At 45.2% G+C, this 22,976-nt stretch overlaps 1 long non-coding RNA gene across 2 annotated transcripts; it reads right to left on the bottom strand.

Annotated features, from left to right (window-relative positions):
* Positions 1-551: 551 nt before the first annotated feature.
* Positions 552-22,426, bottom strand: LOC135315296 (uncharacterized). Of its 2 annotated transcripts, none has more exons than XR_010374730.1 (5): positions 22,369-22,426; positions 6,330-6,433; positions 2,462-2,589; positions 1,547-1,686; positions 552-1,294 (listed from the first exon to the last, which is right to left on the bottom strand). It is a non-coding gene; the product is annotated as an uncharacterized LOC135315296 (long non-coding RNA). The 2 variants fall into 2 exon arrangements; XR_010374729.1 differs by having other exon boundaries at positions 552-1,178.
* Between the last annotated feature and the right edge of the window lie 550 nt (positions 22,427-22,976).

The raw sequence follows: 22,976 nt of genomic DNA, 5'->3' as shown, positions 1-22,976 counted from the left end.
TGGGGGCAGGGGATGGTGGGACAGAGCACATGCTGTCTTCAGCCACCCTGAAGATGCAGCAGTGCTTCATCTATGCCCTGCATGGTTCCTGCAGAGAGGAACAGAGTCCTGCCCCACCAGGACTGCTACTGAGCAGGCTATCAGAAAGTCAGGTCAAGTGACTGCCAGCTCTCACAGCCCATGGGAGATGCAGGCCAGAGAAAGGCTGACCCCAGTGTTGAGGCTCTTGCCAGCAAAAGCAAGGGGGCAATGATGGCAACGTGAACAGGAGCACGTGTGAAAGCACAGGGAACGAGCCCTTAGGGGTGTGAAGTGGTCTCATCACTGGCATCCCAATCTGCGTCATACACAAGTGACCCTGGTTAAACCACATGCGCACTGGTGTTGGTGCTTGAGTGTGTGTAAATGAATGAAATCTGTGTAAGAATGCACACAAGTGGGTTAAATCTTGTTATTTGGAGATAATGTAAATAAATAACACTCCTACAAAGGAACAAAAAGCAGCTGGGGCCTTCAATTTCCAATATTTATTACTATTAAAACAGTGTTACTCATACTGATTTTTGACAGTGGTTTATGGCCTCGCAAATATAACATATTAGTGTAAGTAGCTGGAGTTATACTTTCATCACTTTTGTAAAAAGGAGAGAGCAAAGTGGTACAAGAACATCATTTATAAAGGGGGTGGGAGTGAGGGAGGGAAGGAAACAGCAGGAGGACACTTCCTTCCCCAGCTGTGATGCACTGAAAGGAGAGGAGTGATGCAGCTGGGAGATGAATAAGACTGTCAGCTGCTGCCTCTCAGCACTGGCAGCACAGCAGTGTGATCTTCCCAGCACGGACCTGGGTGAAAAGCAGGGGATAAGGAGCCATGTGAGCTGTTGTTTGTATGCTGAGAGCTGGGATTCTTCTGCTGTGTCTTAAATTAACGAAGTCTTGCACTGTCTTAGCTGTGGTTTTCTCCAGATCTCATTCCCAAGAGCAGAATTCATGCTCAGTTGTTCCTCAGGGAATTGCTCCACAGTGAGGGGAGCACAGGCTGCTGGAGGCAGAGCATGAGGGTGCGTCCAAATGTGCTGAGAAAATTACATGCTTTAGGCCTGCTTCCTTCCTTCTGAAGCCTTTTGCTGATGGGTGATGAATGCAAACTCCAGTGACTGCTTCTTCTGATGGGTTATCTGGAAAACAAGCATACTTACTTTTTGGTACTCCAGCTGCAGTATTGCCAGACAGCCCCAAACAGCAGGCCAGAACACGGGCAAAGATGAGTTATGGGTTCTTCAACAGCAAGTACCTGTGAGTCCAGAAGAGTACTTGGGCATACTGGAGCAAAGGGAATCCACAACCCAGCCTGACTATGCCAGTCGGTGGTGAACTGGCAAGCAAAGCTATGCCACAGCCTTCCCTTGCTTGGGAGGAAAGGGTCCAGTTGCTCACAGCAGCTAAGCACCAACTGCTTTTTGAAGTAAGGCAATAAAAATTGTCTGCTGGCCCTGGGGAGAAGAGTTAATTTATCTGGGGAGAACAGCTAGGACACAGCACCTACCTCCTGCCTGATCATGCTTTGCCCAGCACTGTGTGCAAGTTGACATGCTGGCATCTGGCACAGAAGTGAAGCCACAAGGTCTGTACTGGCCATTCCCAATGGAGCAGGTGATCCTCAGCTCTCCTAGGACTCTTCTGTCTCTGCACAAGGAAAAAGAAACATTGCTTGAGAGCTTCTGCTGTGTACACATCTCAGCCCTGCACTGCCTCATGGCAACTCTTCCCTACAGAGATTATTTTAAATGCCTTGTACAAATCCTGACTCACCTCCCCGGAAAGGTTTTATTTTCCCTGCTATGTCTCCATTACTTTCACTACAGATTTCCCGATGCTCTACACAAACAAATGCAGAGAAGAGACCTCAAGGCAGTTTTCCATTGCCTTGCCCTAATATAAGCACCATAACAGGTTAACAAGCAAGGAAAGTAAGATTTACGAGAAGAAGAGCTACACTCCTGGACACAGAAGCTAGAGTAAACAAATTATTTTTAGCAGGCTATTAAGTAAAGTAGATGCTCAGAAGCACAGGACAACAAGGAGCAGTGATAGCAGTAAGGGGTGAGGTAGGGTCCCTGTGCTTTGCCTAGCAAAACACCAACACTGATTGAGTCAAGACCCGGTCAGCTGCTGACAAGTCCATGTCAGCTTTTCTCCTGCCCATGGGACTTTTCCCAAAGCAGTAATTAATCAGATCAACCAGTCCTTAAAAGTTAGTTACAGACCCCAGGAAGGACTGTTTGTTTGCCAAGCTGCTCTAACTCGCTCCACCGCATGTCACAGCCACCCGCCTGCCAGGCCTAGTCACTGGCCTTAGGGGCACCACCTCAGGGACTGCTGGGTCCCTGATGGAACCCCTCATTTCAGCTTCTGGGAAGTCAGTTGCAGACTAGTGCTTAGGTTAGATTTGTTCACTCACTGGTTCAGGGCACTTCTGTATTTTCTGACACTCCTTGTCCAAGGTGGTCTTGTGCTCCTCACTGAGGCTTAAAGCTCATTTTATCTTTATTGTATTGATGCAGCATCATCTGTGTTGGTACAAGACTCCTGTGAGGAAAAAAAGAGCAAAACTGCAGCCAGAAGAACATAACTCTTGAGCAAGGGTTCCCAATGGCAGCTCCCTTCCCTATACACATTCTTTTTTTGCTTACAAAACAAAACTCCGTTTCATCCAGGACAGCATCCTTTCAGTGAGTTTTTAAAGAGATGGCATTCATGATCCCCTAAGGACAGAGACTGACTTGCTGCCATGTTTTGGTCTATTTACACCCAGGGTACAGGACAATCCCACAGAAAATTTCACAGACTCGCTCTGGCAATACTCAGCCAGCTGCCAGCACTACAGCCTGCAACAGCCAAGCTGGACGCAAGCAGCTGGGTTCGTGGCAAAACACAAGGACAGCTCATACGTCCTTTGCCCTGGTCAGAACTGAGACGTAGCCCAAGAAATACAGGCATTTACACCTAGCGGCTCAATGGCAGCTTAAGAAGTTTGTTGTATGTTAGGTGTCTGAAGGTTTCCTTTCACACTTTTTTTCCATCCTGATACTTTCCTGTCAGAAAAGGAAAATGGTGACTATGCTCCAGCTGAGGCACCTTGGACCCGTCTCCTTTACTTCTGCCAGCGATGCACCGTATCCAGCGTGATGGTGCACCTCTCATACCCCATGGGGTGCAGCTGTGAGCCCAGGTTATACCCTAGACCCACAAGGTAAAATACACAGGGAGTTCATGACATCCCCTACAGTTTCAGATGCCTCCTTTTTTCTGAAAAAGCGGTCCTGCTGACAGCGCCATTCAGGGCATGGAGCAGCACATCTCAACAGGCGTGCAGTGATTCATAACTGGCTGCGGGTACCTTCGTGCCAAGAGTCTTTCACCTCATTCCCATCCCTCTGCCACCACCCAGTGCACAGTCAGTATCTACGCAGACCTGCTCTGAGTACACAACAGTCACTGCAGAACTATGTCTGAAAAAACTCAGTCCCCTCCTTGACAGTGACAACTGCAAGGTATAAAGCAGGTGCATGTCCTCCACACACCTATTCCCTTCATCTCACCTCTAGGACATTCCTTACTCAGTAGACTGAATAAGCCCGTTTTCCTGACAGCCTCTCTTTCCTGAAACAGAATGGAGGATACACAGTGCTCCAAACCACACAAAGAACATTAAGCTTCTATGTCCAAATATTTAAGTATTTACACATACAAGCACTAAAAGCTCTTCATAACTTCTCCACTCCAGGTGAAGGATGAGTTGCTTAAAAGCAACTAAACTTTTCACCCCAAGGGCACAGCAGCTCCAGAGGCCTTCCCCAGCATTACACAGATATCAGTCCTCAGATCCCGGAGCTCTTCACAGAGCATTTACTGCCACTGTGCTTCAGACAAGAGGCTCAGATCACTCAGCAAATGACGATCTCAGAGAACACTTAATTTAAAAGCTAAATATAGTATGATGCTTGACAGTGTTCCTTTAATAAAAAAGTTATGTTATTTGCCCACAGATATATACCTTTCAAATGAGAATTTGATACCTGATGACATCTTTTTCAAGTGCCTATACTTTCCATTCCTACAGTTGTCATTTTACCCACTATAAAATCCCAAAGGTTGTATTAACTAATTAAACTGTGAACCTTTGAATATCCATGCCTAAGTTCAGGTACCCGTGGCACAAAAGCCAGCGATGTGTGTCCCCCCACCCAGCGTCCTTGTGGAGTCAGCAGTGCTCAGTATTTCAGCTACTCAAAATGAGACATAATAATCCACTCCTGTGACATACTGCAGGACACAGAGCAAAGCTAGGGGTTCACTGTGAGTCTCCCAGCAGCCAACCCACAACACACCACAAAGCATGTTGTAATTCAGCTGCTCAAAGCAAGAGGGGTCAGTGTCACAGGCTTGGCTAAAGGGAAGTAATGCTTTTCCACCTCTCTGTGATAACTGCCTTCAATGTCTTTATTCTCTGCTTCTGGTGGACTGACCCCACTTCCATTTGGGAGAGCAGAAGGTACAACCATCAGGGACATCATTCAAGATGACATTTGCATCCTGCAAGTGTTCAGTTTCACCTTTCCCCTCTGCTGCAGGGCCCTGTGTCCCCAGAATGCCCACTCTCTCTAATGGGACACCAAGCAGACACACAAAAATAAAAGTTCCCCATCTTCTACCCAAGCTCAGCTGACATCAGTAACTGCTTTGCTTCTGAATACCTGCCTCTAGCCTTACAGCTAAGCGAACCCCTTGCCCTGTATATTTGACGACTTGTGCAGGTACATTATACTTTATGACGGGAATTTTGAAAGCACACCAAGGTTATCAGCTATAAAAGCAGCTAACATGACAGTGGAGGTTTATCCAAGCATTGCTCCAAGCCATGAGACTGGCAGCTTGTCAAAAGGGAAGGGACTCCAGGCACTGAAATACTTCAGATCAAACAACACATCCTTAAAGAGGATGTTAAAAATAGAGAAGCAAACCTGCTCTTTCCAAAATGCACAGCTCCCTTAGTGCTACTGAACATGCTGTGTTCCCAAAGCCAGCATAACAGATGGGTATCTGCACTGAAGTCAAATATGAAAGGGGTGTGTCTGTCTCTCGTCCACTTTCTTAACAGTTGCTCGGCAAAGTGATGAAGTTTTTTAAAAAGAAAGTGGCCAGGATCAAAAAACCCTTCCAGAAACTCCCAAGCTGCTTCTGGGGTCTAATGGGGACCTATGCTCCAAATGCAAATGCTACTACCTTCAGCAGCACGCTACTTCCCCAGGCAGGGGAGCTGAGAGCACCAAAAAGTTGGAGCAGTGTTTCTCAGGACTTTGTCAGCAATTGACCTGGACAGGCTGGATCGATGGGCTGAGGCCAATTGTATGAGGTTTAACAAGGCCAAGTGCTGGGTCCTGCACTTGGGTCACAACAGCCCCAGGCAACGCTACAGGTTTGGGGAGGAGTGGCTGGAGAGCTGCCTGGAGGAGAAGTCCCTGGGGGTGCTGGCTGACAGCCGGCTGAACATGAGCCAGCAGTGTGCCCAGGTGGCCAAGGAGGCCAACAGCATCCTGGCTTGTATAAGGAATGGTGTGGCCAGCAGGAGCAGGGCAGGGATGGGGCCCCCGTGCTCGGCGCTGGTGAGGCCGCACCTTGAATACTGTGTTCAGTTTTGGGCCCCGCAGGACAAGAAGGACATTGAGGTGCTGGAGCGTGTCCAGAGAAGGGCAATGAAGCTGGTGAAGGGTCTGGAGAGCAGGTCTGATAAGGAGCAGCTGAGGGAACTGGGGTTGTTTAGCCTGGAGAAGAGGAGGCTGAGGGGAGACCTTATCGCCCTCTACAACTACGTGAAAGGAGGTTGTAGTGAGGTGGGGGTTGGTCTCTTCTCCCAAGTTACTAGCGATAGGGTGAGAGGAAATGGCTTCAAGCTGCATCAAGGGATGTTTAGATGGGATATTAGGAAAAACTTCTTCACTGACGGAGTGGTCAGGCATTGGAACAGGCTGCCCAGAGAGGTGGTGGAGTCACCATCGTGGAGGTGTTTAAAAGATGTGTAGATATGGCATCTCAGGGCACGGTTTAGGAGACATGGTGGTGTTGGGTTGGGTTGTTGGGTAGTGTTGCATTGACAGTTGGACTTGATGATTCTAGAGGTCTTTTCCAACCTTAATGATTCTATGATTTTATGAATTCCCTCTCTGCCGGAGGATGTAAATACAAGTAGAACAAAGAAAAAAAGCATAGCTTTGATCTGGCTCAGTGCCAAAAGTACAAATCAAATAAGTCTGAAAACCTTGACAAACCTTTTCCATGTGTTCTTTGCTGCTGATCTTTTCTTCTTCTGAAGTTGTGTTCTTGTTTTCTTTCCCAGGGATCCCTATGAAGAGCTGCTCGGTAGCACAGGAAGCTGAAACAGAGAAGCGCAGGTATCTGAGGACTTTGCAGTTGTTTTTCTTTTTACCTTTTTTTTTTTTTTGGTAGGAACTCACCTGATATCTAGCAGCTATTCCTTTTACACTAAAGCGCTAGTCTAGGAGCACAGGCTCACACTATCAAGTGACTGAGTTGGCACATGTCAGCAGAGGCATAATTACTTGCCACATACACAAAGACTCCTGCCACTGCAAAGAAAATGCACCAGGCTGGGGTGACTGAGGCAAAGGGATTTTTCTTGGTATCTTCAATTTGCACAGTGGATGACTGCCTCATCTGACAAGCATGGGCCTGGCCGCTCAAAAGTTCAAGAGGGTTTGTCTTCCAGAGTGGGACTGTGCTTGGCTGGCAGGCAGCTCTTCATTCCCTTTTTTGCTTTGCCCAGCAGTTCACTCCCAGAGTATTGGCCCCTATTGCATTTAATGGCTCAAGAAGGTTCAAGTCAAGGACAGGTAGGTTCAGACCAGATTGTTTCCAACTGAGACTATTTTTTGCATTTTTAATGAAGTATAGTCGCAGAGCACACATAGGATACTTTACTACTCTAAAAATAGACCATGCACTTGTTATATAATTTAAAAGGTAGGACACAAATTAGCAGAAATTACATTCACGTGGCACCTCAACTCTCACCTTCTCTGTCTGGAGACATGTTCCTCATGACGCAGGAGTTACTGGCTTTCTTCCCATCTCCTAACACACATTTGCTGGCACAAGCAAAAGTCTTGCTAGACCATCAGTGTAGGTCTCAAGAAGCTTGTGCCCATGGCAGGACAGCAATAAAATTTAGGGTGGGGTTTATGTTAAGGTAGCACTAGCTTTGCTTTAGCAATCATTGCATTTCCTTCACCTACAAATACAGGTAGTTTTCATGGTCCTATGGTCACTAAACTTCAGCAAACAGACCTAAACTTAAGTCAGAGGACTCAAATTCAAATAATCAAAGTACAAACAGAACAGAAAAAGTAGAAAAAATGCTAGTTTGGACCCAAAATAAAGTAATTACAGTACTAACACAACAATCAGTACTGGCGGAACTTACTGGGAAGGGCCCAGAGGCTCTGGGAGGCCCGTCCACTTAACCAAGTTACAACTGCTGGCAGGTGGGAGATATCCAAAAACCCAGAAAGGTTCCTTTTTCTGGAAAAATTGCATACCTTTTTTCTGCAACCACTCAACACAAACCTGCTGTATGTAATGAGGAAAATTTTACACAGATTTTTGACTTAAGCAATGGTGATACCAGAGGCAGCCACCTGAATTGCAGCGGTCATGTTTAGAGCCGGAGCAATGATGCCATTACTGCCAGGATGATGGCATGCTGCTCCTGCCCATATCTGGGACAGCCACATGGGAGGCATTAGCAACACCTCACACTCTGCCAGAGCACAGACCTGGGGAAACCGAGCAACACCTCCAATGCCAAAAACCCCCAATCTCCAGGGAACAGCTCACATACAGGTTACTGCTCAAGTCTACTGCAGGGGTCTGACTTCAACTTGTTTGGCTGTTCCTAAACAGAGTTGATTTCAAGAAATTGCAGCAGCATGGATTTCAAAGTGCATTTGCTGAGGAACCTAACGTGGTAGGTCCCGCATTGCTACAGTCATTTGACCTTAACCCTGCCTGCCTGCATAAGCACGGTACCGTTGTGGTGCACAAGCACTATGGATGAGAGAGAACAATTAATGAGTATAAAACTTTGTGTTATTTTTTCAGTTGAAAAAGAAGTCTGGGAATTTGGAAGGCTGTTTTTTTTTAAAGCAGCCTAGAACATCAGGGGACAAAAGAAGAAAAGAAAAAGAGAATCAGCCTTTTGCATGTGATTCATGTCTAAAAACACCCACGCAGCTTATCACACTGACCTCAAAAGACAGAAATGCTGCAGCAAGACACTTCCAGAGAGGGAATCCATGGGCACTAAACAACAGTGAACAAAAAGCCCATGAATTATCAGCTCTTCAGAGCTAGTCTGACAAGCAAATATTAATACAATTAGTGCTGATCCCTAAGTCTCATCATTTTCAAGTTATACTGAATTTTTTGAAGGACTGGTACTTGTCACTACCTTCAGCAGATCTGGTCTGGGAGAAAAAAACCTAATGAATCAAGGAACCATTTCTTTTCTCTCTGTGTAAGCAACCAGCAGCTGGGTATGGCCAGAATGGCAGACATGATGCTTAGTGTTGCTTTCATCGGGCTGTTCCAGAAACACTGTTCTCCCAGCTCTCAAAAAGTGGGATTTCCCGTGACTGCTTGCTGTGCTGTCTCAACCTGTCATATACCAAAATGGTCTAGATTTGCTGAGAAGGGAAGGTCTGAAGGGCCTGCCATTGCCCTGTGCTCATGCTTTGTGTGCCTGCAAAGTAAAACTGTGCTCCTGAAGAATTTCATATGCCCCAACTGTAGCTCAGCCCAGCCCAGGCAGGAGGTTGCTCATGGCTCCCAGAAATTAAAAAGGTGTATATTAAGGTATGACCTAGAGCAATAGGCCAGCCACTGTCTCATCTCTGCAATCCTCATTGAATCCTAGCAAAGAAAAATCCCGCTTTCTTCATCCCGATTAGAAGACTAAAGAATAAACCTACTGCTTGGATATCTACAGATGAATCTGCATGAATAATTATGAAATTATCATCTGTGATTTAGAGAATGATCAGATCCCAGAGGTTTTCAACATCTTGCCCTACTGCTTCATGTGTTCTCCAGCCAGTGGCATTGAACACATCTGTCTGGAAACGATGAACAAGGTGAAATGCACTGTCCAGCTATGAAATCTACAGCAAGAATATCCAAGTGTCAGCCATAGTTTCAGCCCTTTGAAGGTGGAGGAAGGCTCTATATCCTCAGGCTACCACAGTCACTAGATATTCATAACTAAATAGAAAAATCCCTACTATGGCAGCCCAGACCCCCCTGAGAAGTGTGCTTCTTGGAGTTGTTTTGGAATGAGATGACTTGCACATCAGAAAAACTAGCTCTTACAACTCATTCATACCTTATCTGCATCCAGGATAGTTTTTCACATTTTTAACATTGTTAAACATTGTTTTGGGAAATTCCCAACCTAATACTGATTGTGGTTCAAAAATCATGTGTGCCTGAAGGTAAAACATCTTCTGAAAATGTGGAAGTGTCAACATGCAAAACGGATATTTTATTCTAAAAGATGCATGAAAACCAGTTAGCAATACTCTAACATATCAGTTTAAGCATTGTGTAAGAACTAATCTTTTACTTTCCAAATATAAACACATTTCAGAGCTAAAAAATGTTTGTAAAGAATAAAAATCATAAGAGGACATAAAATTCTAAGTTTGAGAGAGCATCATAATGAGTCACACGACTGTCCACCAGTCCTAGTACGTCACTGCTAACAGGAGTTGAAAGCAAAAGGAAGGAAGGAAAGAGCAAGGCAAGACCATGAGATACTAAAACTCTCTAATACCTTAAAAGCCTTTCAGCTCCTGTGACTCTGAGGCAGATGCGATTCCTCTGTATTTAGCAGCCCTAGTAAGAATGTCTTACATTAATTGACCACTTTCCCCTTGATCCCATGTAAACCTTTACCATCCATGATGTCCCTTTGCAGGAAGATCTACAGTTCAGCTACCAGCCAAGTGAAGAATCACAGCCTTTTGCTTGCTTCCATACTGCTCTTATCAGTTTTAATTGAATCCCCCAGATGTTTGTAATGGAAGAGAGGTCAACAGTCAGTGCCCAGCCACTACCTCTATTCTGCTCATATGTATACATGCTCTGGGCATATAGATGAGATATTTGAGTAGATATTGGATAGCATAACAGAATAGATATTGAAATTCAGTATAGTAATCTAATAATATAAAATCTTTTGATAGGCAGATAGGTTCCTCCCCCCAAGTTGTCACAAGGCAAGAAATTTCAAAGGCTAAGGCTTCCTCTTCAACATTTCTGCATGAAAAACAATTTAAAGATAACAGAATTTCCTTTGATACAAAAAATCTGGTTTCTGCTAAGCAGTGCTGTTGAACAAGCACATTCTGTGGCGCTTTTCCTCTATTGTATCTTTCCAGAGACAAGCTCCATGCTGTCCCCTTTCCAGGTGATGTCTGTTACCAGTGAGAGGACGTGACAGGCAGTTTAGAAGTTTCCTTTTTAACCTCCTCAAGAAAGGAGAGCTCTGAAGCTTACAGCAGTGAAATGATTTCTTGCCATTTTCTCTCTTTGTGCTTAGCTGCAAGTTTCCACCTCTGGTCTGCAGCACCCCAAGGAAAATACATACTCCTTGTAAGCTGTCAAGGCAAGGTAACTCACTGAAGGAAGTCATAATCAGGAGGCTTAAACCGGCTGTACAGGGGGCTGCATCTTCACTGGAAGATACTTCGGTGTTGCATACTGATCGAAACTGAAAACAGGGAGGGCAGCCCGGGATGCAGTGGTTGGCGGAGAAATTACAGAAGCTGCATTTCTTCTTTTCCCTCCTATGTCCTGAAATATTGCTTCTCTTCTCTTTTAATTCATGAACACTTTTGGTCTCTATCCATTTTAACCAGAGCAGTGCAGAGGCTTTCCTCTCATAGAGTCTTTGCATTGTTTGTTGTTTTTTTTTTTTTCTTTTTTTCCTCTCCTCTTTTGCCCCTTTTCTCCAGAGAGCTTTCTTGCATGGAAAATGGCAGCCACCTGCTTCTATTGTGAGGCTGCTTGCAAATGCAAACAGCCATTTTACTGAACACAACTGCCTTTGGGCAGAAGCAGGCCCAGCTGGGACTAAGATCTACAAGTGGACAATTAGCAGCCAAGTAGTGGACTAAAGCTGGTTATTTTTATGCTGCCCTGAGGAGATAGGTCAGGCAAGGCAAAACATTAGTATAACCAGCAAACTGTAAGCGTCTGAAGCTTCTGCAAGCCCTGAAATGCATGCGTGCTACATTTCTGCATAGCACTGGGCAGCAGGAAGATGTTTTTCTCATAATATTTGCAGCAAGAAAGCTATTGAAAGAGAAACATGAAGCAACCTTGATTATTATTTTTCATGACTCAATTCTAAAAGCCAATTTTATATTTTTTCTTTGCTCATTATGTTACAATTTTTCAGTGCTGGCTGCCAGCACCGCCGGTCACTGGTGGTGCCAGAATGGCATCTTCCACTTGTGCATGAATGAGGTGAGATGGTGACCCTCTGTGCTAAACCCACATCTCCAGAACCAACCCAGAGACACAGGGTAGGCTCCAGGTGACCCATCTGTCCAGTCCTGCAGCCAGGTGAACTGACAAGGAGGTGGGCACAGTGCTCTTATGCTCCTTTGCACATCAGCACCATCAACCAGCAGTGCTGTTTGGCAGAACTGGGCTACCCTGTGAGGTAAGGGTGTAGATCAGAGGTGGATGTTGCGATGGAGAAGTAACTTTAAGCTGTGGATATGCCAGTGTCAAAAAGCAAATCCTGCTGGAAGGACTTCCCTCATCACAGACACCTGGCTGGACTTTGCTTCTTTCTGATTTTTAAGTGTGTTTTGTTGCAGGAAATGAGACATTAGACACAGCTGGAACCTGCTCGTCTGAATCCTCCATATACTGTTACGACTGCTGCTCAAGCCACAGTGACACCCCATGTAGTGCCAACCTGGCAGCTGAGTTCCCAGAATAGATGCACATGATTATTTTTTTAATCTATTGTGATGTCAGAAAACTTCCCTTTTTAGCTTTTGCCTCATCTATCAGCTATAACTTGCTCATGGTTGCTGAGCCATAAATAGAGGCTAGCAGTTAATGTAGGCTAAGATTCACAAAATCATTTGAAGAAGTTAAAGATCATTAAGAGAGAGCCAGGCTCTCCTACATGGTTTTTATTGCCTTAACCTCATGGCATGATGAGAGGCATGAAAATGTGATGGAAATACACAATACTTCATTGTAATGAAGGGAAGCTCTTCCAACATATTGTATATGTATCATCATGAAAGACTTAAGGCACCAAGTGATAAATGTTTTGTATGGCCTAAAAATAAAAGGCTGAAAGGGGGGACAGAGAGAGGGACCTGTGCTCCACTTCCAGAGCACGATTTGTCTCTCCCTGCAGTGACTGGAAGGAATCATCTCCTAGAAGCGGACTATAAATGCAGCTTTGGGTGAAAGCTTCATATGGAGACATCTGAACCATACATATCAGAAGTAAAATGATGAATTAGAGTCTGCCCACCTGTGGGTGCCTACAGCTCCAGCAGTGAAACTCCCCAGCAGCTGGGGTCCTCAGCATGAGCTGAAAGCTGCTGGGGCCCAGCAGGCTGAATGCAGACTGCACCCCCCTCACTCCTAAAGCCCTCTGGGACCTTCTGAGGCTGTGCCAGTTGGCAGGGCACTGACCATTAGTCTTCCCAGACAGACCAAAACCCACCTCACTTCTAAATATCTATTCAGTCAAAACATTGACACCTCTGCCACAACCAGTGAATCAAAAACATCACGGAGTCCAAACAGCAACATGAACCTGGCTAAGAGGCTGGTAGAGATGTTGTACATTTAAGCCAGAAGCGTTTGCTGTTCTTTCTTTCTAGTTATTTACCACAAAGCAAGAACATGCAATGACACAACGCTTGCAGATACACTCACATGCATCCACTTAAGGAGCTTGTGAGCACACCCAGTGATCACCTATTGCTCTGGCAGTTGATAAATCTTGCTCTGCAGTGTCACATTCTGTGGAGGAGAAAGGCCGAAACTTTAAGGGGGGGAGTGAAACATAACAGAAACTTCACCCTGCCCCCAACCAACCGCAAAGCACCTGATCTTTTCTATCCCCATTCACTTCCTCCTGTTTTCCCAGATCAGAAATGGCAGCTTTGCTTAAATACTCAGAAAGAAGCCATTAAATGGTGACTTTTGGAAAACAGGAAGAATTCTTCTTCAGGTGTGACTGCATGTAAAGCAGTTTGCCTTATAAATCCCAAGTTATGTGGAACAGAAGACTTTCCTTTATTAAATGAGATGTGTGAGGACTCCCCTCCGCCCCTACCTCAGCCCCCCTTCACTCACCTCCTTACTTTTTCTGAAATTCAGATTGTGCAGTTCCAGATCACCCATTACACTCTGTGACCCTGAGTCAAACAAAGCATTACAGAAAGGAGAAAAAAATTGAGCTAAGAAGCAAACCTTGACACACTCACAGGAACACCCCTGCACACAGCAAGTGCATTTCTTCAGCATGGAGTCAGAACGCTGTGCCGCATCACAAGAAATACAAAGGTCAGAGTCAGATGGGGGCTGGTATCTAAGACAGGATTTTTTTAAATTGTTCTTTTATTTTAAAAATGGTTTGTCAACAGCTGGTATCAGTCATTTTCAGCTTCTTTTTGCTTTTGGGTTGGAATTTTCACCCTTTCATATCTATGGTTAAGGACAGATTTTCTATTCTACCACAGTATATTTAGCAACAAGACTATGTCTTTCACTATCTGATCATCATATCATGATATTCCCCCTTTGTTTTTTTTTTAATTTTTTAAATGGTTGAGGTTGCCAAGGTATCTCTGACTCCTTTTCCATCCTTGTTTCCCTGGGAACCTTTTGTAAGAGCACAAAGTCAAGGACTAGCCACCTATTGCACAGTTACTTGCTTCTAGTTGCTATGATGCAATTAACCATCAAAAAAATAGTCTGCCAGATAAATCAAACTACATTGCACCAATCAGCACTTTTTTTTGCTGCATAACTGAGTCAGCTATGACACAATTAGCTGTATGGAGTCCTGTAGTGACGAGGAGAGTGTTCATCCCCAGAAGGGCCCTTGCACATAAACCAGGAAATCCCCAAACGGGATCCACATAACAAAGAGAAAAAGATCTCCAGAACAAGGGGAGTGAATGGTTTCCAGTGGACATTTCTGAAACTGACAGTTTTTAATCCCCAAAAATTAAAGAATGGGATTATAATTATTTTGAAAACACAGTCATAACCACTCTTTTCCATTACCGTAGGACAAGCTGCAAGAACACAGTCCTGCCTAGAATAATTTCTTCAAGTTCAAAAGAACTGCAGTAAGCTGCAGAAGATAGTGCAGAGTTTATAAAAGTGCATCTCTAGGATTATTTATCTCTGTGGTAGAAGTGCAGGTCTCTGCTTGGTGACATTCATGTTGTTTCAGATAGAGATTCTCAAAAGATTTCAATTTCAGGTTAAAGTTATATGAACTTTATTTTAACAACAGTATAGCAAGTTTGCAGGTGATCTGTCCAAAGGCGTATGGGTTTTGAGGGCAGAACTATTTGAATCCAGAGAGTTTTATTTTGTGTTTTATTTTTTTCTGTTTGTTGGTTAGTTTTTGTTTTTGTTTTTGTTTAAGAAAATAGACATAGGAGACTTGCACCTTAGAAATGTTTAGATACATACCTAGATTGGCAGTCAGGTTGAAAAACAAAGTTCAGAACATTTATTTATCTGTTACACTTCAATATTGTTTTTGCTAATTGCAGATTCAGTGCTTTTTCACTTAAACCAGTACAGAGCCTGCAGTAAGGTCAAAGATGGAGCATTCCTGTGCCCTGTGAAACTCCTGCTCATCCTTGGCAGGTTTTCATCTCTCTACCAGGGAATCCTTTCAGGGACGGGGCCCATTCACCCAAAACGCCTGCTAGTCCAGACGTGACACCACCATTGCAAGTCCTCCTGATTTGTCTCAGCAGCCCTCTAGTTCTGAGCAAACTGACCTTAAAACCTAAATGTCAGGACCTTGATAGCTTAGCATATTCAGAGCTCCCTCTCATCAATTGATCCTAAATTAGTTTCCAGTTAATTTATAGGGTATTCATCTCCTAGAATTTGCTGTCTTCAAGCTACACTTTGCAAGAGACTGAAACACCAAGGGAGCCATGGGTTGTAACACATGTATATGTAATCCCTTTCACATGGAAATTCAGAGCTGAATTTGTGGGAAGCCAACAATTCATGGCAACAAAATTTCAACTGAAAGATAAAATAAGTGAAGGCAAAAAAATAAAGGGAGAGCAAGGGGCTATGAGATTATATCATGCAATCTTCTGGGATAGTTTTAAGTCTGATTTAAGACTTCAGTTCCCAAGGCCTGCCACTAGATGGTAATAAAAACTAAAATAATAAAACTGACTTGGCATTAACATCTCTGCCAACTGCAGCCACAGGAGGTTCCCAACACTATGCTGCAGCCCCTCTATGCCTGTTAGCCCAGAAGAAAGCCACTTGTCCCTTCAAAGTCCAGCAGACTGACATTGCCTCCTAACCACAACTTGCAGCAGTTGGGCTCTTCAGCTGTGCTGGAAAAGCACACTGCACAGTGCTACCTGCCGGCAGGGATGGTTGTAGTCCCCTGTAAGACCCCAGCTACATGTCACGCAGGAGCTTTAGGCAAGTCTTTGCTCCACATTCATGCAGACACCCACTTTCCCAGGACCTACCAGTGCTTTACACATTAATCCCAACTGAGCTGGACTTTCCAACCTGTCATTCAGAGAGGAAAACAAGATTTTCGTGGACAAGTCACAGAAATGACTGGGAGGGACTGCTAGGCTTTGTGTCACATTAGTCCCTTCTAGCCTGGTTGTGGCTCAGATATGCCACTCCTCCACCGCATTTAGGGTAAAGGGGAGATAAGCCACCTCCTCTTTCTGCTTACAAAGATCCCAATTTCTCTCAGATTGCTTAATCTACTGAAAAGTATTCAGTTAATAGGTGAATAATTGTAGCCTTCAGCATGCCTGGAGCAGATATCATACCAAACATTGAAGCAGGTCTGATTGGACCCTTTAATAGGGTGGCATCATTTTGGGGTCCAAGATCATCTGAGATAGTCTGGGACAGAGCCAGGCTTTCAGCAGAAAGGCTCAATGCTGAGCTTGAAGATGCCTATGGATGGCAGGTTGCTCTAGCAAAACAGTCCCACCTAAGCACAGCTTTTAAAACACTAGGTACTCATGGAAAATTACTGGATTTAGGGTACAAAACCAGCTTCAAAACCAGTATGATCTCAAAGCCAATTCAGAGCTCTTCTTGTATCATCTAGTCACCAATAGAACCAATGCTTTAGTAGAGACACCCAACTGGACGCACCTGCTTTGTCACCTTTCCCCCAGTACCATCTGTTATATTTAGGTTACCTGAACTAGTTTGGTGTCATCTTGTGTGGTCAGTTCAGATGATGGGAGTGTGGAGTTCATTGCTCTTCAGTTATCCCCTGTAGCCCATTCCTGGGATTTTTCCTTCCTTCACATACCTTTTGGTCTGACTTTAGCAGAACCACCAGACTGAGAGCTTCAGCTGCCCATTTCTAATCTTTCCTGTATACATTAGGAAAAAGCACACTTGGTCTGTGTTGTACAAAGTGGTCATGATGAAGAGCATGCTTGACCAACCTGATAGCCTTCTACGATGGTGTGACTGGCTGGGTCGATGAAGGGAGAGCAGGGGATGTTGTCTATCTTGACTTCAGCAAGGCATTTGACACTGTCTCCCATAGCATCCTCAGAGGCAAGCTAAGGAAGTGTGGGTTGGATGAGTGGACAGTGAGATGGACAGAGAACTGGCTCAACTGGATCAACTCAGAGAGTTGTGATCAACAGCACAGAGTCTGGTTGGAGGCCTGTCACTAGCGGTGCTCCCCAGGGGTCTGTGCTGGGTCCAGTCCTGTTCAACATAGTCATCAATGACCTCGGTGAAGGCACAGAGTGTACCCTCAGCCTATTCACTGATGATACAAAGCTGGGAGGAGTGGCTGATACACCAGAAGGCTGTGCTGCCGTCCAACGAGACCTGGACAAGCTGGAGAGCTGGGCCAAGGGGAACCTCATGAAATTCAAAAAAAGCAAGTACAAGGTCCTGCCCCTGGGGAGGAACAACCCCATGTACCAGGGCAGGCTGGGAGCTGAACTACTGGAAAGCAGCTCTGTTGAGAAGGACCTGGGAGTCCTGGTGGACAACAAGCTGACCATGAGCCAACAATGTGCCCTTGTGGCCAAGAAGGCCAATGGTGTCCTGGGGTGCATAAAAAGGAGTGTGGCCAGAAAATCAAGAGAGGTTATCCTCCCCCTCTACTCTGCCCTGGTGAGACCACATTTGGAGTGCTGTGTCCAGTTTTGGGTCCCCCAGTTTAAGAAGGATGTGGAACTCCTTGAGCAAGTCCAGCGGAGAGCTAGCAAGATGCTACCAAGACCATCTCCCTTATGAGGAAAGGCTGAGAGACCTGGGTTTGTTTAGCCTGGAGATGAGAAGAATGAGGGGGGATCTCATCAATACCTATAAATATCTAAAGGGTGGTTGTCAGGACAATGGGACCAGGCTCTTTTCAACCGTGCCCAATGACAGGGCAAGGGGCAATGGGCACAAGCTGGAACAGAGGAAGTTCCACCTGAATATGAGAAAAAACTCCTTTCCTGTGCGGGTGCCAGAGCAGGGGCACAGGCTGCCCAGGGAGGCTGTGGGGTCCCTTCCCTGGAGACATTCACACCCCGCCTGGACGCGGCCCTGTGCCCCTGCTCTGGGGGTGCCTGCTCAAGCAGGGGGGTTGGACAAGATGATCTCCAGAGGTCCCTTCCAACCCCCACCATTCTGTGATTCTGTCACACATCTTCAGGAGCCCAGCTTCTCTTCGCATGCAAGATGATGTGCACATGGAATAGGAGAGTTTTGCTATTGCCAAATAGGGTTATTAATTACATTTCTTGCAGTGAGGCAAACCCAGGGTGCCATGGTCCCAGCCACAGAGGGCTCCCAGGAGGGAACACTTGCCTTTCTTCTTAAGGAAGGTCTCCACAGAGCACCCCCCTCAGTATGGCACATGTACCCAGGCAGGGGCTCCACCTACTGCCACTTCCACAGAGATTACCATCTCCCTCTAGCAAGACTTGAGTAGTCTGGGAGGAAAATCTTAAATAGAACATTTAAAACACTGAAATAAATGGGACTGCTCGAAGCACCGCGCTGCTCGGAAGGTGTCAGGAGCAAAATTATTCCAGAAGCACTGAACCATATGCTGTCAGGAGCAATCCTGCATTGGCAGAGAGGGGATGGACAAAGCAACCTGATAGATCCCTTCTTTCCATCCTAGCATCTATAATTTCTCTGTTAATGACTTGTAATTGCATCCTACATGTCAGGACACATTTTGATTCCTTGCTTGATAAAGCACTGGGGCCAGTAAGATCATTCAATCAACTGCACAGTCCAGTACCTCCCCCAGCGCCAAAACCTCCCATCCCAAATCGGCTGGGATCATCTTTCTGTACCTCCACAAGGGCCCAAGGGGGAAGGGAGCAGAGAAGAGAGAAACATTCATTCTCCTCATTTAAAAATGTAAAACACATTCAGGACTGCATGTAATAGTGTTGTAAATCTTATTTCCATAAAGTACCTCCAGGGCTAATTCACGAGACATTAATCATATTCCAGCTTCTCCCAGCTGTTAACTCATCTGCAGGGTTTTTAATAAAAGATTTTGTGTGCATTTTCAAGAGACAAAATTATACCAACAAGGGCTGGTCTACTCAGAGCAGAGATTTCCTTGGTCTGGAGCAAAGGCGACCTTACAGGATCCCAAGCCCCTGCCTGGCAGTTTTCACTCCCTGGCTGAGCCATCCCCGGCTCCGGACAGGTTTACCTCACCCTCCGTTCAATGACGCCCTATGGTGATGAGAATTGGCAAAGGGACAGTCAGTCATATATTTCCAGGTCACTTCCTTCAAGTGCAATCTGATTTATTCCCAGCCAGTTCATTGGCATTGTTCAGTGGCAGAACCCTTGATTATTCCTTCAAATCTCATTTCAGATTCCAAGCACTGCCTCCCTCCTCCCCCCGCCTCCCTCTAGCCTCCTGGAATTATAATCTGATTTGTGGATAAACACACTGTTTCCTTTTATCCCACCTGTCTGAAAGCTCTTCTTTCCAGGAAAGGCCTTGTTTCATCTCCGTGTTGTGTTGGGGAGGTGACAAGCTCTCAGGGACATGGGGTCTGCTGTCTCGACGGGGGAATGCCACAGCACATCCAGAGAGATGGCATATACCTCTTTAAAATGCTGCACATACAAGTCTCCCTTGGCAAGACAGCAAGTGACTCCAAGTTGCAGCAGCAGGGTGACCAGCCATTGGTGTGCTGCATTACAATGTCTGTTCAAAGTCCTCCTCCACTAACACTCCCCCCCATCCCCACCTGCACCTGCTCACTCATCCCACGGGCCTCACCAAGCCCTTGTTTCTTTTTGCTTCTTGCAAATACAGCCTCCCAGATGCTGGGCTTGTGCCTCTCCATTCAACCTGCATGTTTTTCCTTCAGGTGAACCCAGGAGAGCAGGGGAGGGCTTCATGTTGTTACCAGCCAGGTAGCAGGTCTGCCCTCAGTCCCATCTTCTTCAAGCTCCTTTTCCATATGCAAAGCCAGATTTGGGAGGATTTCATTGTCTAACTCCATCCCCTAAATCAACTTGCTGGGTAATCCTGTTTTAAGTGTACTCCACATTCAAGGGAACGTCACTGTGGCTGCAAAAGCCCCTCTCTTGCTCCACTTAGTTACATAGAATAATGTTAAAACCAGCCTCAAAATACAGGAGCTCAGTTGCCAAAGGAAAGTGGCAGAGGCTTTCCAAAAGCACTTCCCTCTCCACTGTGAATTCTATAAAATCTTAAAAAACAGGACAAAGCTGAGCATCTTCCCAATATCAGGACAGGCAATTTGCAGTAGAGGTGCTCAGTCAAGGTAATATTCCCCCCTGAAAGCTCATTTTTTTCTTTGAGGTATTTAACCAATTCAAAAATTTAAAAAAAAGCCAATTTTAAAATGAAAAATGCTACTTCACACTGGTGCCCAGGTGTTTAGATCTATTGTTTTCCAAAGGAAACATTTAAACTTTTTCTTTCCTTTTCTCAGCTGAAGTTAATCTGCAAATTTGCCTCAATTCCCTAAGATGTATCTTCAGAAAAAGAAATCAGTGATGTTACTAAATTTAGGAAATTTTTTCTTTCTTTTAAAAAAAAGGATATTTGCAATAGAAAGCCAAATGAAGCATAGATGGGACCGCATTAGATTTAGGCAGAGCCACGGTGAGAGACATGTCTTAGTTTTTACTGGACGAGAACAGGTGTAGAAGTTTAGGAGTGGGCAAATAAAGGTAGACTTGGCCCTAAGCCCGCACTGAGCACACAAACCAGGGGAGGTCAAACTTCATCAGTCATTCAAGTGAGTGTGAAGATAAAGCAAAATAAATACCTGAGCAAATCAGAGACAAAATGTTGATTGCCGCTGCCTTTTGGGTGAGAAAGTACAGTCCATGCTCCAAGCCTTTTGTTTGTTGACATCTACAAAACTCATCTCCCCAAGCTGGCACAAGTGCATCCCCTTGGGATTGCACCCTTGTTTCTTGTTCCATCTGCAACAGCCCCCTCAGAAAAGCATGCACTGCCTCTCTCCTCCCCTCTCTTCACCTGTGCTTATTCCTTTCTAGGACCCTTCCTTTAGAGGTGACAGTCCAATACTGTAGCTATTCCAGATATGCCACTCTCCAAAGAAATGGGAACTTTTTTCTATGATTAGAAGCCTCTTTCCTACTAATCCACTGCCCACCATGCTGCAGGCCACACTCTTCCCTCCTGTTGCATCTCAGCTTAATCTTTACCACTGTAAAACAGCGTTCCAGGAACACCTCATTAAAGGCAGAAATATTCAAGAGCATGCTATCTAGCACCCTGACTACATCACAGCTAAAATGTGGTCTTACAAGTGACGCAGCCAGCAAAAAAAGAAAAAATTAAAATCATCAACTCTGATTCTTTTTCTCACTTTCTTTTGCTTTCATTCCTAAAAGATGATGGTTTTGTTCTAGTATTTCTGTAGGTTTCCCACTGCCCCACACATACTTCTCTATGAGAAAACAGACTCCCCACATGATTACCAGACAACCTTATTCACGCTCTGAATTTGTTTTCTGCATTTCATCTTGGAAAGTACCGTTCATATCACTGCTATTACCTGTGTACTTCTTTTGAACAGTAAAAAAGCCAACACCAAGGGCTATTAAACCTATGTGATACCAGCAGTTATCTTCATGTTTTCCACTGCACAGAGTGTCTGTACTTCCCTTTTCCCAGCCCCCACTGAAGAATCAACCTTCCCCCCCAAAAGTAACAGCCCATCACACATTTGTCAGCTAGCAATAATTATTTTGGAGTCCCACAGCTGCAACTGAACAGAACCACCATGAGTTCTGTGAGCAGCTTAATTTGGTTATCTTGGATAATCTATTTGTTTTCTTAGTGTTATGTAGTTTAGATTGATTTTGCTATTATTTTCAGCTCCACAGGAAAGAAAATTGATAAATAACTTTTTTTTTCTAAAATTGTGACAATCATTAACTGTCAACAGACCATCAGACAATCAAACTGCCACCAGCAGAGATCACTCTGTAGGAGGAAAAAGACCACAAGCTCCATAGACAGTCTCAGGCCAGGCTCAGGCAGAGCTAGTACTGAGTGAACACAGCAAAAACCAGACAGCCCTCCCACTTCTGGCCCCACACAACCGTGGAAATCCAGTTTTCCTCTGTAAAAAGAGGCATTATGGGCCCATAAGGCTGCAGCATGTCCTTGCACCTCTGGGAGGGTGCAGGCACATACAAGACATAGCTCTGAGCCTGACCTTCCCCCGCAGAGCTCAAAACCTGCCTGGTCAAATGCTGTACCCAGGCACAGAGCAAGCTGTCTGCCAACCACCCCACTTGTGGACCACCTGTTGGTACTGCCCTGTATCCTCTCAGTAACACACACCTGAGCACAGGTGGGGAAAATTAAAACCACCCCCAACTCTGAGCTCCAGACCTAAGATACAACCAAAGCCAACTTTTCTTTTCCCTGAACCACTCCTTATTTTGCCTTTTCTTCTCTGATTTTTCTTGCTCCTCCTCTTCCTCACCACCTACCCAACATCTCAGGCAAATCTTTAGCAGAAGCTCTACATCTTCAGACCCTCATCTTCACACTGAACCCTCCTGCTTCACCAACCCCCTAGTCAAGTATGCAACACAGCACACCCCAACATTTACTTAAAAGCTTACATCAGAAAACTACTCTCCAAATTGCAACACCAGCCCAACCATCCTCCTAAAGCAGCCCTCTCCTGCTGGGCTTTGCTCCTTTTAGCTCTAACCCAGTACAGCTCCGGCAGGCAGAGCTGACTGAAAAGGGCTGGTGAACAACAGGGTGATAGGCAGCCCTGTTGTATATGAAAACCAGTTCTTCTGAGGCACTCCATAAGCACGGAGGGTGGACAATCAAATACCACCTCTTTTTCCCCTCCAAATGTAAGATTTCAAGAAGTCAGGGAGAAATATACTTCCTGTTCCGAAAGCATTGTTCACGTAGCAGCACGACACGGTTTGATGCTCCTCTACAAAGTATCTGCAGGTATCATAAAACAAAGCTCTTATTGCTGCTTGCTCCCAGGAGTAAAATCATGTGGGGACCGGGACATAGTTCTCCTAGCAACAAAGATCCTTCTCCTTAGAGTTCCTAATTTGTGAGATGTCAA

This window comes from Phalacrocorax carbo, chromosome 11, assembly GCF_963921805.1.
Source record: "Phalacrocorax carbo chromosome 11, bPhaCar2.1, whole genome shotgun sequence".
Taxonomy (NCBI): Eukaryota; Metazoa; Chordata; class Aves; order Suliformes; family Phalacrocoracidae; genus Phalacrocorax; species Phalacrocorax carbo.
The sequence above is the reverse complement of the archived record's forward strand: the minus strand, read 5'-3'. Positions and strand labels throughout refer to the sequence as shown.